A 16,996-nucleotide genomic window follows, 5' to 3' on the forward strand; every position below is an offset into this window, starting at 1 on the left:
TCAATTCAACAGCACAGATGAACCTTTGGGCACGACCTGATCTTTTTCTGGTTTCAAACTCATTATTTTTGAAAGTTGTATGTGCACCTCTAATGCAACACGACTGCTGCAAAACAGGCTTCATGATGCATATCCATGACAAGAACTCGGGAGAATCTGATTTGGTTACTAGACTTTTGAACAGAACAGTGTTTGGACATTTTATCCCTAAACTGAAACTTTATAGACATACCGAACAAAAAGAGGGCAAAACAAGCTTGTGTCTCACCAATACCACAATTCACGGACACTTTTTAAGTTCTCAAGGGTGGCAGAAAACACAAAGAACAGACAAACTCCTTCCACACTGTCACTTTGAGAGCTTTGGAGTCACCATGCTATAAATATTGCCAAGCCATCACTCCAAATCAATGACCAAAACTACTAGCTGAGCAATAGATTTGAGACATTTTACCCGCTATGTAGCAATCAGGCACAAGGAAAATTGCTGCTTCCATTGTAAAGTATTTAGGAATCTCAGACCACAAACAACCTTCACCCCGAAAAACAAGCAATTCTCCACAATAAAACTAGGTTTCCATCCTGTCTGCAAGCATCTGCCCTCTTGAGTCTGAAAGGCACAACTGGGGAAACCGTTTCAAACCCATGACCTGAAACAGCATATTCTCTTCCCCTAATTGGAGCTGTCATGCAATTGGCCACCACTGCCCGAGCAAGAATGAACTGGGAGATCTCACACTTGCTCCTTCACAGGTGAGACCTCCCTGTTCATTGAGCTACATATTATCCAACTTGCTCTATTTTGTTAACCTTAATCAAGTCTCCTCTCATTCTCCAACACTCCCATGAAAAATAAAAATCATGTACCCTGATGTTCATGAGTCCGCACACCAGGTGGTGGTATTATACCTAGTTCTCTCTCTCTCTCTCTCTCTCTCTCTCTCTCCCTCGCTTCATGCATGCAGTTCTCGGTGTGAACTGGCGGTGGCAGCACTTTACAGCCCTTGCAATCTGCAGCTTGGAGAGGAGATGGTTGGTTTGCACCTCGTGGGCTCTTGCACCAAGATTGAAGATTTGGAGATTTCCCAATGATTGGCAGAGAACATACACGACATCACATCCAACCCTGAGATTCCCTTTTTCCTGTGGACACGGCCGAATTACCATGAATGGGTCGTGCAAAAATAAACGGTTCAGTGGAAACCTGGAAAGATAAAAGAATTGAAAACAAAGAAAATCAATAAAGTGCTGCAAGAGTCCTGAAATGAGTTCCTGATTGAGTTTGTTGTTGAGGAGTCTGAAGGTGGAGGGGGAGCAGCTATTCCTGAATCTGGGGGTGTGAGTCTTGAGGCACCGAGACCTCGTTCCTGATGGCAGCAGTGAGAAGAGTGTGGATCCTTGATGATTGCTGCTGTTTTCTGACAGCACCATTCCCTGTCGATAAACTCAATAGTGGGGAGAGTTTTGTCTGTGATGTCCTGGGCTGTGTCCATGACCTTTTGGAGGGCTTTATTCTCAGGGGTATTGGTGTCCCCATACCAGACCATGATGCAGCCAGTCAGCACACTTTCCACCACATCTCTGTCGAAATTGGCCAGGGTTTCTGGTGTCATCCCAAACCTCCACAAACCCCTGAGGAAGTAGAGCTGACGTGCTTTCTTCACGAGGTCATTGGTGTTGGGTCCAGGAAGATTTTTTGAGATGGTGACTCCCAAGAACCTAAAGTTGCTCACCCTCTCCACCCCTGATTCCCCAATCATCACTGGATTTTAAACCTCTGGCTTTCCTTTCCTGAAGTCAACAATCAACTCCTTGGTTTTGGTGACATTGAGTGCGAGGTTGTTGTTGATGCACCATTCAGCTCGGTTTTCAAACTCCCTCCTGCATGTGGACTCATCCCCTTCCTTTATACAACCCACGTCCGTGGTATCGTCAGCAAATTTGTAGGGGATATTAATGATGTACCGAGCCACACAGTCGTGGGTGTAAAGTGAGTAGAGTGGGGGCTAAGAACACAGCCCTGTGGTGCTCTGGTACTGATGGAGATCGTGGAGGGGATATTCTTAGCAACCTTCACTGATTGTGGACTGGAGCTGTTAACTCCCAGGTCTTGGAGTTTGCTGTTCAGTTTGGAGGGGATGATGGTGTTAAATGCTGAACTGTAGAGGATAAAGAGCATCTTTACTGTTCAGGTGCTCTAGGGCTTGGTGTAGGGCCAGTAAGACTACATCTGCTGTTATTATGAGAGGCGAACTGGAATGGATCCACGTCACCACTCAGACAGGACCCTTTCCAAACACTTCTTCACTGTTGATGCAAGTGCAACTGGTCGATAGTCAATCAGGCAGGTGATTACACTCTTCTTGGGATCCGGTGTGATTGACACCTGTTGGAAACAGATGGGGACCGGTCCGGATGCTTTCCTTGGATACCAGATGGCAGTTTGGCAGGGGGACGGGAACCACAATATGAGAGCAGAAGTTCAAAAGCATGAGGGGACATGTTCTGAGTTTGTCAAAAAAAAGGACAGGCAGGGGAAAAAAACAGATGGAGTCAGTCAGAGGGTTTGAAATGTCTATTTCAATGCAAGGAATAAAGGGGATGAACTTTGAGCATGGATCAGTGTGTACAACTATGATGTTGTGACTGTTACAGAGTCTTGGTTGGAGGAAGGGCAGGATTTGCTGATGCAGGTCCTAGGGTTTGGGTTTAAAAGGAATAGAATGAGGGGTAGTGGGGGGCGAATAGTATCCCAGCTATAGAAAGGGAGGTAATTGCAGAGGGGGTGTCCACTGAGACAGTGGGTATATTTAAAAGACATGGATAGAAGAAGAGTAGTAGCCTGTATTGTCATTTAAAACCAGGACACAGTTCAAAAATGAAATGACAGCCTCCAGAAACTACAATGCTAACCAGCAAACCGTGATTCCACATCAGGCAACACAAGATGCCATTTCAACTCCAGACAAAAGATCAAAACTACACAAGACTACAATGCACCTACATCATGAGAAGAAAAAAGTGCCAACAATGGCACAGACTCTGGAACCACCAGGCCAGGTTCACTCCAGTCTCCGGGACATCTCCGCAGATCAGACAGCCAGGCATACACCATTCACTCCAGGCATTCAGATGCAGATCTGCCACAGCAGATGGGGAAACAGAGGAGGAGAAAGCAAAGTAGGGAAAAAGAGGGGTGGAAACATCTAAGTGGAAACAGAGACAGGGAAACGGAGGGGGGGAAACGGAGGCGGATGAACTGAGGTGGGAAAATGGAGGCGGCAAAACAGGCAGGGAAACAGAGGCGTTGGAACAGATGGTTGGAATAATAGAGGAAAGAGAGATGCAGAAATCAAGGTAGGGAAAGAGAGACGGGGAACGAGCGGTGGGGAAAGAGAGGTGGGGAAAGAGAGGCGGTGAAAGAGAGGTGGGGAAATGTTGCCTCGATAGGACTGTAATGCACATAACTCCCCACCCAATTCTGATTGGATAACCTGGTTTGTTTGCTCCAGACAGTATTCAGTTCGACACACAACCAACGTTTCAGGCTTGAGCCCTTTATCAGGGCAAGTATCTGTACTATATAAAGTTCACTGCTTGACCTGCTAAGCCTCTCCAGCATTTGCATTCTTGCAGAATTTGGTTGAGTTACTGTTTTGATATGGTTTTTTTGTATGTACTGGCCAGTACAGGCACGGGCTGGCCCGCCCTCCTGATGACATCCTCTCCTAGACTCCTTCCTGGACTCCTCCCCTGTGACCCAGGCCATAAAGCTCGAGTCACCGCTTCCTTTCCTAGTTTGGACCCAGGCCAACAAGTCTTTTGTGTTATGAAGACTATCGTTCCCCTCAGTCTTTGTCTCTGTGATTATTGGGGCAACTGGTAGTGCCCAACAGTTACTATATGCAAACACCGTAGAATTGACATCAGGACATTTCGCCCCTGAACTGTACATTCATTTCGACAGGAACTTTAAACATACAGAACAGCAACAGATCATAACAAGCCCTGACCACACAAATACCCCCATTCACCTTCCCATTTGGTGAAGGGTGCAGAATATTAGCTGCAGAATACCTTGTTATGGAAATGATGATGAAGAGAGTTAAAAAGGACATTCCAGACAAGAATCAATTCTGAGCCATATCCTAATGCCTGCCTCATCTCTAAAACAATAGTGCGAATTGACTACTACCTGTGAGACCTGATCCAAGGCTTCAATACGCCTCTAGCACCACTCAGTTCCTGAATGGCAGTTTCTGCTTTGAAGTTTTGGCCACCCTTGTCAACTTCAAGAATTTAAGATGACTGAAACTAGGCATTTCCATGTGTAAATAGGAAACCAGAAATCAGGCTGGCAGAGAATGATGACCAGTGTGTACTGTGAACAACCCTTCCAGACTTCTGTTGAATTTTTGTGGCCCAGAAGGATGTTCTTAATTATAACTGGTACATGAGATTAAATGACCAACAACAAATCCTTTTCATGTCTTCAGGAGGAGGATATGCAAAATGTAAAACATAAGCTGTAGCAATACCTTCCAAGAAATGTTATCCAATTTGTTTGCAGGAAAGGACCTTAAACGCTGTACCCTGTGACTGTGTTCTTTACCCGAGGTTCAAACAGAACAAGTGAGGTGAGTCTGTCCACCCTCATTCCCGCTGCGTAACTCAATAAAGACTGTGTTTTGGACTTTGTGGTTCATTACTGAACCTTTTTTGTTCCCTTAAAGAAGCTCAACTTTAACAAGGGTGGAAAAACAAACCCACACAAACTCCTTCCACGGGGACAGTTTTGAACCTGGGTCACTGTCACTGAGAACATTCTGCCTAACATGCCAAAAATCAAAATTCAATTATCATGTTATAAAGTGCAATATTACACAAAATTCACTTCATTCAGACATAAAACAGAGATACATTAGCAGAAAGTTAAATGAAGTGCTTCTTTCAGTCAGAAGAGAATTCCCTGAGACCCTGAAGCCCCAAACCCAGCCCTTAACCACAAGCAGCCAGCCACTGCCCACACGCCCCCCAATCCAGCCCAAACCATCAAATGCAGTCGCCTTGTTTAAAAAAGGTAATGGGGAGATTCTTGGGAATTATAGACCAGTATAGGATCTATGAGCATTTGGAGAGAAGTACAAACTACTCAAGGACAGTCAGCATGGCTTTGTGAAGGGAAGGTCATGCCTCATGAGTCAAAATGAGTTTTATTTGAGGGGGGTAACAAAGGAAATCAATGAAGATAGGGTGGTAGATGTGGTCTCCATAGATTTTAGCAAGAATTTGACGAGACTCATCCAGAACGTAATTTGGCAAAGGATCAGGGTAACTTTGGCTGTGGATAAAAAATTGTCTTGTAGGAAGAAAGCAGAGAGCAGTGGAGTGGCACAGGGATCTGTTCTGGGATGCCTGCTCTTGGTGATTTTTATAAACATCATGGCAAAAGGATGAGTCAGTAAGTCTGCAGATGATGCAAAGGAAGGAGGAGTTGAGGTGGAGGAGTTGAGGATGGAGTTGAAGGTTGCCAAAGGTTACAAGAGGATAGAGACAGGATGCAGCGTTGGGCAGAAAAGTAGCAGATGGGCTTCAATCTGGTGAAGTGTGAGGTGATGCAGTTTGGAAGGACAAACCGGAAAGCTGGGTACAGGGTTAATGGTCAGTTACTTCAGAGTGTGGATGAACAGAGGTGCCTTGGGGTTCAAATCCAAACACCTCAACGTTGCCACACAGGCTGATAGAATATTTCAGGCCAATGGGACACTAGGCATCATTAACTTTTTTATGTACCGCGAGGTCGTGCATGAAAGTGTGGCAATTTTGGCCAAAAAAGCGCAGTAAAACAAACCGCGATCACAGGAGTGGCCTCCACAGGCGACCCGCAGCAATATCTTTGAGATAATTTCATGGAAACAAATGACAACTTCAGCAAATATCAAATCTCATTTATAAAAATGGCATTGGCCTTGTCCTTTGACTGTTGGTTCCGTGATTAGTCAGGGATGACTTAAAAGTGGAGGGGAAAGAAAGTGTTTGAAAACAATGAAATAACAAATAAAGGGCAGGGGAGTGGATGTAGGGTTTGTGGATTTTAGTGAGGCCTTTGACAGGGTTGCCCAGGGTAGATTCATTCTGATAGTCATGAGGCAAAGGATCTGTGGAACCTTGGTTGTGTGGATTCAGAATTAGTTTGCCTGCAGAAAGAGGTTCTCAACCTTCATCTTCTCACTCACCTACCACCTTAAGTAATCTCTGAACATTAAGGGATTGCTTCATGTGGTAGGTGAGTGGGAAGGGAAGGTTGAGAATGACGGTTCTAGATTGTTCATATGATTATTTTAAAATAGGGTTTGAACTTTCCACCCACTTACCACTAAAAGTGGTATGTGAGTGGAAGGAAAAACGTTGAGAACCATTGGTTTAGTACGTTATATTTAAGGAGTGAATATATGGGCTAGAACAACATCAAGGCCTGAAGGGCCTGTACTGTGCAGTGTTCTCTGGATCTGCTGATCAATGGCCAGGGTTACCCATCCAGTATGGACACTGCAACTGAGTAAGGCAAGAGGAAACTTCTTCAGTATTTCCAGCCCATCTGTAACCATGACCTCAACGTCAATATTGGTCTCAGCTCAGAAAAGAACGGGGAGGCCACAACTACAATTCAGAGGTTCAGAGATTGTGGTGGATTGAGAGACAGGATCGCCCTCGCTGGACGGTAAGTCAACTAAATGATGATATTTGGTGTCCAAAATAGGAACTTCTCTTATTTTTGATCATTGAGCCCATGGTAAAACCTTCATTTCACTTCAAGTCACACTTTCCAAGAATGTGTCGACAACATTGAGGACCAGCTGTAGGCCCTGGTGGGTTCACCTTCAAGTCCCAGCAACATCCTAACCAATCTCTGCACTTCTTCAATCACATGGATTCTGCAATTTGGTGACTTGGTCCTCCAAATATGAACCAGCTAAAGCAACCTGTAAAAATCCCGTTTAATCCAAATATTTTTAGTCTCTTCCAGGAAAAATATTCTAGGATCCATTGGGAGTGTTCAAAATTTTAATTTTGGACCAAAATGTATATATTTTGGACAAACCCAAGTAGAATATATAAACATAGAAAAATAGGTGCAGGATTCGGCCATTTGGCCCTTCAAACCTACCCTGCCATTCAATACAATCATGGCTGATCAGTACCCAGTTCCTGCCTTCTCTCCATACCTCCTGATCCCCTTAGCCACAAGGGCCAATTCTAACCTACGCTTGAACATTGACAAAGAACCAACCTCAACTACTTTCTGTAGCAAATAATTCCATAGATCCATCATCCTCCAAGAGAAGAAATCTTTCCTCATCTCGGTCCTAAAAATCTACCCCCAATACCTGAAGAGGGCGCATAAAATCAGTGAACTGGTGCGGACTCGAAAGGCCAACATGGCCTGTTTCCGCTCCGTAAATGGATATATTGTTATCCTTAAACTGTAACCCCTGGTTCTGTTTTTTCCAGCATTGGAAACAACCTACCCGCATCTAGTCTGTCAAAACCCTTTAGAATTTTGTTTCTATAAGATCCCCCTTCAATTTCCTAAATTCCAGAGAATACAAGCCTAGTCTATCCAACCTTTCTTCATCTGCAAGTCCTTCCATCCTTGGTATCAGTCTAGTGAATCTTCTCTGCACCCACTCCATGGCGAGGATGTCCTTCCTCGGATTAAAGAGGCCAAAACGGCACGCAGTACTCCAGGTGTGGTCTCACCAAGGACATGTACGGCTGCAGCAGGATCTCTGTACTCAAATCCTCTTGCTATGAATGCTTTCCTCACCACCTATCGCACCTGCACGCCCACTTTCAACGACTGATGCACAGCAACACCCAAGTCTCTCTGCATTTCCTGAACAGATATCATTGAGGTAATAGTCCTCTTTCCTGTTCTTGCCTCCAAAGTGGATCACCTCACATTTATCCACATAAAAGAAACTACTTTATTGCATCCAAGACAAATCTGATAATGTCAAATTAAATTTATTTAAATTGGGTGTCAAGTATAATTGATGTAGGGGAGTCACGTGATGGAGTAGTGGCCGGACGGTGAACTCCAGCCCTCTCCAGAAAAGTCGGGAAAAACAAAAGAAAACACAAAGGCACAGAAATAAAAGTTACAGAAAAGTGAGTATAAAGGTGGAAAGAAGATGGCAACAAAAAAAGAAAAATCGAAAGCAACGGTAAGAAGAGAGGAAGAGAAGACAAAGGAGGAAAAAGGTGAAGGCCTTACCTGTCAGAAGAGGCCCGCTGCAGAGAGAGAAACCCGCTCCCTCAGGTTGGTAAATAATGGTCTACAAAAATGTCTCGCAGAGCCGAGTAAAAGTGCGCAACCGCGCATGCGCGAAGTATCGCGCATGCGCGATGCGAATGAAAAAAAACACACCGACGGGAGGGGGGACCAGCTGGGGAGTCGATCTCCACAGCCGGCAACGACAGCTGCAGAACACCTGCAGCAAGAAGAGACCACAGAAGACAATAGAAACAAGAAAGAAGAGGAGGAAAGGGCACTAAAGAAACAACAGATGGCCAACCCAGAGGAAGAACAAGAGGAAGAGGAAGAGTACAGGGAAATAGAAGAAGAAAAGAAAGGCAAGGTAAAGGAGGTACTTGCTCTTATTAAAGGATACATGGAGTCATTTAAAGAATGGCAAACACAGGAATTTAAGGATTTAAGAAAAAGAATAAACAACACAGAAGAGAAAATAAATAAAATGGAGATGACCTTAACAGAAATGGGAAAGAAAATGGACAAGATGGAAGAGCGGGCAGTAGCAGCAGAAATGGAGGTAGAAGACTTAAAAAAGAAATTGGAGAAATCTAATAAAAAAACTAAAGAGACACAAGAACTACTAGCTCAAAAAATAGATACAATGGAAAACCATAACAGAAGAAATAACATAAAGATAGTGGGCCTTAAGGAAGATGAAGAAGGCAAGAATATGAGGGAGTTTATAAAAGAGTGGATCCCTAAGACCCTAGGATGTCCAGAACTACAGCAAGAAATGGAAATAGAAAGGGCACATAGAGTATTGGCCTCTAAACCACAACCACAACAAAAACCAAGATCTTTTGTAGTAAAATTCCTAAGATATACTACAAGAGAAAAGGTACTGGAGAAGACAATGGAAAAAGTAAGAGAGGGCAACAAACCACTGGAGTATAAAGGGCAAAAAATCTTCATTTATCCAGATATAAGTTTTGAACTCCTAAAGAAAAGAGTTCAATACAGCAAAGGCGATTTTATGGAAGAAAGGGTATAAATTTATACTAAAGCATCCAGCGGTATTGAAAATATTTATTCCAGGACAACAAAACAGACTATTCTCGGATCCAGAAGAAGCACGAAAATTTGCAGAACAATTACAAAAATAGACTGAGGGAGGAAGACGGGTAATGAGAGTTAAAATGATCACGAATGATATGTATGTGGGTAAAGACAAAAATAGACTGAGGGATGAAGACGGGTAATGAGAGTAAAAATGATCACGATTGATATGTATGCGGGTAAAGAGGTATAAGAGTGAATAGAGACAATGAGCATACATGAATGTATCTGTACTTAGAGGAAAATATAGATAGTATAGACAAGAATTAATAAGGGAAGGTAATGGAATAGAGAGAATAAGGAGGGAATTAAAAGAGTGACCTTTGTGACATATGAAAAGTGAAATCTTTTCTGGGGAGGCGGGGTGGGGGGAAATAGCGGTCACTGCAAAATCAGTTGACGCTTGCGAGTGGATTCGCAAATCCAAATGGAGAGGGGAGATGTGGTTGTCCGACAAGGGATAAAGGACAACTCAGGAGGTGAAGGGGAGATTGGGGATAAATAAGATAGAAATAGGAGAATAAGGAAAATGTTGGATGTTGTAGGAATGTTGTCTTATAAAGAGTTGAAAATAAGAAAACAGAAATGGAAAAGGAGGAAAGGTAATGATGGAAAAACGGAAAGAGAAGATAAACAAAATATAAAAGGGGTACGCTGAACTATATGTCTTTAAATATTAATGGAATACATAACCAAATTAAAAGGAAGAAACTACTAAATTTAAATGAATAAATGTATTCCATTAGAAAAAATAACATATAGGTTAAAAAATAATATTGAAATATTCAAACAAGTATAGGAGCCTTACATTAAATACAATAGCGAAAACCTACCGGGGACAAACATTACCTAAGTTGGTGGAAGGAGAAGGAAAGAAAAGAATGGACTCAGTAGAATTTCTGGTGTAATTTTGTTGAATGACAACATTGTCTGACTGGCTTAATGCAACCTAGATTGTATACCTAAAATGGATGAGAGGGGGGGGGGTGGGGGGGTGGTTTGGGAGGAAAGGGGGGGGGGGAGAAAAAGTCACTGTATATGTGTGAAAAAGAAATAGTGTATATCATGGCTAATGTGATTTATGGTGTGAAAAAAAAAAGTATAATTGATGTTAAAAAGATTATATTGTACCAGTCTCGACCTGACATTAATAATTTTAGTTGTACTTAATGATTTTCATATTTTAACTTTCATATCAGATTCCCATTTTAATCATGATTTATGAATTTCTAATTTAGGAGCTTTTTTTCTGTACATTTCTGAAATAACTCCATTAGTGATCACAGACAAAGGAACAGAACTAGGCCACAAGGCCCATCGAGTCTGTTCCACAAATCTACACTAAGCTACTCTACACTAGATCTCATTTTTGGCCTTTTACCCATAATCCCTTGATGCCCTCACTAATGAGATATTCGTCATTTTTTTAAAAATACTCTCAGCGATCTGACTTCCACTGCAGTATGCCGCGGTGAGTTCCACAGATCCACGACCCTCTGGCTAAAGAAGTTCTTCCTGATCTCTTTTATATGGATAACCTCTCATTTTCAGACTATAAATAGTATTCTGCCTGTTTAATATTTCCACTGGTAGACTAGGCTTGTATTATACGTTATCTTTTCTAATGGAATACAAGACCCCCTTTCCGAATGCCACCATTGAATACTCGTCATTTTCTAGCCCCAGCTAAAGCCAATCTCAAAGAGCAATTTGAGACTCATCTAATTTTAATTCTAAACGCAATTTCTTCATATAACCCAATAAAAATACCTTAGGATCAAGTGAAAGTTTAAATTTTAATAAGTTCCTTGATTCTATCCCAGAAAGGTTTCACATAATCAAGTCGAGTGCAATAAAGAGCCAACTTGCTTATGGCACCTAAAGCACCGATTTACATGAAACTCCACTTGTTCCACCTACCTACTTCCCTTGCCCATAACCCTCCAACCCCCTCGCATCCATGTACTCATATAACCTCATCTTAAATGACAGAATTGACCCTGGTGCAACTTCTTGCAGTTGATCATTCCACTCAACCAGCACTCTGAGTGAAGAAGCATCCTCTTGTATTACTTCTCAAGTTTTGCCCCTTAACTTATGACCCTTTGTTCCAATCTCTGCTCCCCTTCGGGGAAAGAGCCTATTCACAGCTACTCTATCTATTCCCTTGATAATTTTAAATACCTCTATCAAATCCCCGCTCAACCCCCTACGCTCCAATGAATGAAGTCCCAGTCTACTCAATCTTTCTACGTATTCAAATTACTGCAATCCAGGCAACATTTTCGTCAAACTTCTTTGCACTCTCTCTACCTTATTGATATCCTTCCTATAATTTGGAGACCAGAACGGCATACAATACTCCAAACTTGGCCTCACCAACACTCTGAACATCACCTCCCCAGATCCTATATTCCATGCTATGATTTATAAAGGCCAGCGAACCCAAAGCCTTCTATCTCCATGGGAAACCACCTTAAAGAAATGCTGAACCATTCCTCCAAGATCCCTCTGTTCCTCAATGCCCTCCCCTTCACTGCATACGTCTTGGTTATTCTTCCCAAAATGAAGCACCTCACACTTACCTACATTAAACTCCATCTGCCACCTTTCCAAACAGTCCAAATCCTTTGTAGTCCATGAAAACCCTCCTTACTCTCCACAACTCTTGAAAATAAGCAAAATGTATTACATTATGTTAAGCTTCTCTTTGAAAATTTTAATTTCACATGCATTAAATGCGTACATAAATTTCTCATTCAAAGATAATGAAAAATTAATACATAGTAATTTTTTTAAAAATTCCCCCTGCCCAACAACCCAATAGAAAAGAAAGATAACATCTGGAAAGTTTTTATAAAAAAATTACTAAAAAACTATCAAATAATATCTCAGAAATTTTCTTAATTTTAGGAGTCAGAAGGTTCAGGTTGGGCGATTACAACTTAATTCCTGCAGTTTATAAATAGGATTCCCAAATCTTTCCAAAAATTTCAAATTTGTTACATAAATTATATGTAGTTATTTCAAGTGTCAAGGGACTTGGGGGGTTCTCGTTCAGGAAAACATAGTGAGTGGGTAACCAGCAGGTTGGATCGGCAGGAAAAGAAAGCAAATTCTATGTTGGCCTTTGTTTCAAGGGTAGGGAGGTGTTGATGGGGCATGGGAGAGACCTCATTTGGACAACTGCGAAGTTTATCTTAAAAAGGATGTGCTGATGTTGGAGAGAGAGCAGAGATTTACCAGGATGATATATCTCCACTCTTCATTGGAGTATAGAAGAATGAGAGGAGATCTCAGAAACCTTTCCAATGCTGAAAGGATTGGACAGTAGATGTGAATAATGTTTCCCTTGGATAAAAAGACATTGTCTTAGAATCGGAAGATACCTATTTAAAGCAGAAGGTCATGGAATTTGTTGCTGGATTGTTGAGGGAGTTTAAGTGGGGGGGGGGGGCGGAATTAATAGATGTTTAATGAGTCAGGGTATCAAGGGATCAGGGGAAAAAGCCAGAACTTGGAATGAGAGGCGACAACTGTTTAGATCAGGGGATAGCAGACACTGTGGGCTGAATGGCAAACTTCTGTTCCTTGTGATTTGACACCATTTTAACTAATGTACCTTTGAGAATTTTAACATCCATCCATATGTCCTCTGTATTTTGGATGTGAAACAACGGCTGTGCAGGAGAAGACAGTGAGTGGCTGTGGGCAATGCTCCTCAGACTGGAGGCCTGTGACGAGAGATGTGCCTCAGGGATAGGTGCTGGAACAATAATGTGGTGAATTGGATTAGCAAGTTTGCAGGTGACACCAAGAACGGAGGAGTTGTGGACAGCCAGGAAAGCTTGCAGAAGGATCTGGACCAGCTGGAGAAAGGGCAGATGGAATTTAATGCAGACAAGTGTGAGGTGTCACATTTTGAAGGGCAAACCAAGAAAAGATAGACTCGGTGAATGGTCGGGCACTGAGGAGTGAGGTTGAACAGAGGGACATGGTAAACGGGTGTCATTCCATGTAAGTGCTGTCACAGGTGGATTTGGGCGGGAATTGAAGATACCCAAGTTAACTAAAATTGAAAATTGTAAATGGGGCAAAAAAAGGGATCTATTTCAGAAATGTTTGTGACAACAGAAAATGGCTAAACCATCTTTAGATTAAACGGGAGATTCTTCTTTAGAATTAACCCAAGAAGAATGGACTACTAACTATGTGTAAAGATGGTGGATTAAATTGATTAATGTGCGATATAATTGGGTGAATTATAATTTTTTTTACATCAGTTGTATTTAACTCCAGGAAAAAAAGATAAGGATTTAGTAATTCAGATTTATGTTTTCATTGTGGGATTCAAATTATTACTTTTTTTTGTCTGTCTGGTTGTGTGATAAAGTTAAACCTTTGAGGATTTATTTGAAACTACTTTAAAGAAACTCTTTTTATGTTCGATCCACTGCTTTTTCTAATGCGGAAGATGACAACATTAACAACAGGATTAAGAATGGATAAATCTCAAACTGAGTTTATTCAGTTAGTATTAGCAGTGGCCAGTAAATGCATTGCGATGACGTGGAAAATTATGTTTGGTGTTTTCATTCTGCCGCAACGAATTGATATGATTTTTCTCTCCCTTAGTCTCGGGAGTTTTGGGCGGGGGAATTATGGGGAGGGGGGATGGAATATAGTTTTTTTTGGGAGGTTGGTTTCTTTTGTTTACTATGTATTTTATATATTCATCAATAAAGTTTTAAAAAAAGATACACAACCAGTGTTTCAGGCTTGAGCCCTTTATCAGGGCTATGAGTATCTGTAATCTATAAAGGTTCACTGCTTGATCAGCTGAGCTTCTCCAGTATTTGTGTCCTTACAGAATTTGGTTGAGTTACTATATGTGGACATCAGGACATTTTTTCACCCTTAAACTGTCCATCCACAGAGACAGGAACTTGAAACATACAGAACACACAAATACCCCCATTTGGTGAAGTGTGTGGAATATTAGCTGTAGAATATCTTGTTCTGGGAATTATGATGAAGAAACCATCATACAGACTTTGCCAGAAAGCTGGGAAAGAGAGTTAAAAAGCACATTCCAGACAGGAATCAATTCTCACCTCCTCCACTGAGCCATATCCAAATGCCTGTCTATCTTCAAAACAATGGTGCTAATTGTTAGACCTGATCCAAAGGCTGCAATAAGCCCCCAGCATCACTCAGACCCTGAATGACATTGTTTCTGCTTTGAAGTGAAGAATTTAAGACTGCTATGAAATTAAGGCACTTGGGTAAATTGGAAACCAGAAATCAGGCAGGCAGAGGATGATTACTAATGTGAACTGTGAGCAAGTCTTCCAGACACCTGTTGATTTTTTTGTGTTCCCTAACCGGTACATGAGATTAAATGACCAACAAGAAGTCCTTTCCATGTCTTTAGGAAGAGGATATGCAAAATGTAAAACACAGTGGCAGATAGAACAGTAACAGGTCACAACAAGCCCTGACCATTTGAAACAGGTCATGGGAATATAAATTTATTCAGTAATGTAGAAATGACTGCAAAAGCTGAGAAATTAGGAATTCATCAATTGAGGCAAAGATGGGATGGAGATTTGAACATCGAAAATGGACTGATCGTTTTAAATGAGATACAGACTGGTTCAATACAATTTTATTCACCAGACACCTCAAAAGAAAATTAATGGAATCGGATTTGTTTCACATGTTAACAAGTCATTTGTTCTTTTCTGCATTTGACTTGGCAATGTCCTAAAGTTGGGCTGCTTGGTTGAAAATAAGTATTTTTTGAAAATTCCCACAGGATCCATTAGAAAGAGATGTTAAGGAATTAAATTAAAATTAAAATTGAATATTTATCAGGTTTAAATTGCTGCAAATTGGACAGCTAGAAAGTGCGTGGCAATATCTTGCAAACTGGCTGAGGTTCGGAGCTGTTCACCACAAGAAAATAATGTATAATTATTATCACAAGAGCTGCGGCGCAGCCAGGGGTCTCTCGAAAGAGGGGAGAGCTCGGGGGCGGGGGGGAGGTGACGTGATCGGAGCCGGAGCAAGCCCGAGAGCTGAGTAAACGCCCCCCCCCGATCAAAGACCCACCGGCGGCTCGCCATGTTTCGCGAGTTGGAAGAAGACCCCTTTTTCTCGGATCCTTTTCGTGCACACCAGGAAAACCTCCATCGGTTAATGTCTAATTTTCCAGTTCAATTGGATCAAGACCTCTTAGTAAATTTCACTGGTGGCAAAATTCCCACTCAGACATATCCAAGGCAACAGCATTCAAAAGAGACTGGAAAGCTTTCTGAAATGGCTGGTAGCTCAATGGATCCATTCAACAAGATGATGGAGCAAATGAGAAAAGAAATGTTTGAAATGCAACAGGACATTAAAAATGCATCTCACAATTCCAATAATCACACTTTAAACACCTCCACTGTAATGAGCTATGCAAAAGTGGGAAATGAACCTCCCAAAGTGTTCCAGGCTTCCAATTATGTACATCGTGTTCCTAATGGAATTAAAGAGACAAGACGGGCATTAAAAGACTCAAAGTGGAATTGAAAAATTATCAATTGGCCATCACATTAAAGACCGTGTTCATGTCATTCAGAAAATCAGAAACCAGAAAACAGGTGATGAAGAAGTTGATCAAGAATTTGTCAACTTAAATGAAGATGATGCACAGATGTTTGACCATGAATGGCAAGAAAAGGTATCTAAGGTTCTGCCTCCTGGAGCACAAGTATATGGTCTTCAGGATGTTAAAAGAGCCATGAATGGAAAAAGGACAAAACATGCTAAAAAACAGCCTGTTCCACACATTACTTCTCCATCTACTCCTTGTGACTGCCCTAATACAAGCTATGCTGCTACAGGTTTGAAAGGATTGACAAGAAATAGCAGAAAATGAGCATTCTACTGAAACTACTTGGCTCAGGCAATGTTTTTTTAATACTGAGGCTGTGCTTTTGAGTGTTAGCTTAATTCCTTTAGAATACTTTAGTTCACTTTGAGGCTTTGACTTTAGTTCCATAGCTAGCATTTCACTTTTGTCATCAGCACCAAATAAAAGGAAATGCATTTTATTGATGTTAAAAGTAAATATCTACTGAGTCAAGTTAGGCATCCAATAAAGTAGGGTTCAGAAATATAGGTTATGTCATTGATTTGATCGACTTGCATCAGCAGATTGCCAAGTACCATCATCCTGAGCACACTGGTGTGATGTCAACGCAAATGGTGGAATTTTTCTTGCATTTGACATAAAAAAAGACATGCACAAAAAAAAATATAATTCACGAGATAAACATTCTATCTTTGGAGCCCACATTTCCTAAAGGTGGGTTTAAGTGAAGTTTTGAAATATGCACAATATTATGGTTAAAAAAAACCTGTTGAAGATCTCTGGTCCCTCATATGAGATGTGGAGAGGGAGGGTCTGGGTTGATCTCGATTTGTATTAATCAACCACATGTATCGGGATTTGAATTATATTCTTGTAAAATTAACACATTTATTGTGGCTTGACCTCTTAAAAATTAATTTTTTAAAAACCCCTGACCCACACGAATGCCCCTGTTCACCTTGCCATTTTGTAAAAGGTGAGGG

General features: G+C 41.5%; 1 pseudogene; it reads left to right on the plus strand.

Annotated features, from left to right (window-relative positions):
- Nucleotides 1-15,479: 15,479 nt before the first annotated feature.
- LOC138743869 (myeloid leukemia factor 1 pseudogene) lies at nt 15,480-16,538 on the plus strand (annotated as a pseudogene).
- Nucleotides 16,539-16,996: the final 458 nt, after the last annotated feature.

The sequence above is a fragment of the Narcine bancroftii genome, chromosome 10 (assembly GCF_036971445.1).
Source record: "Narcine bancroftii isolate sNarBan1 chromosome 10, sNarBan1.hap1, whole genome shotgun sequence".
NCBI classification, from domain to species: domain Eukaryota; kingdom Metazoa; phylum Chordata; class Chondrichthyes; order Torpediniformes; family Narcinidae; genus Narcine; species Narcine bancroftii.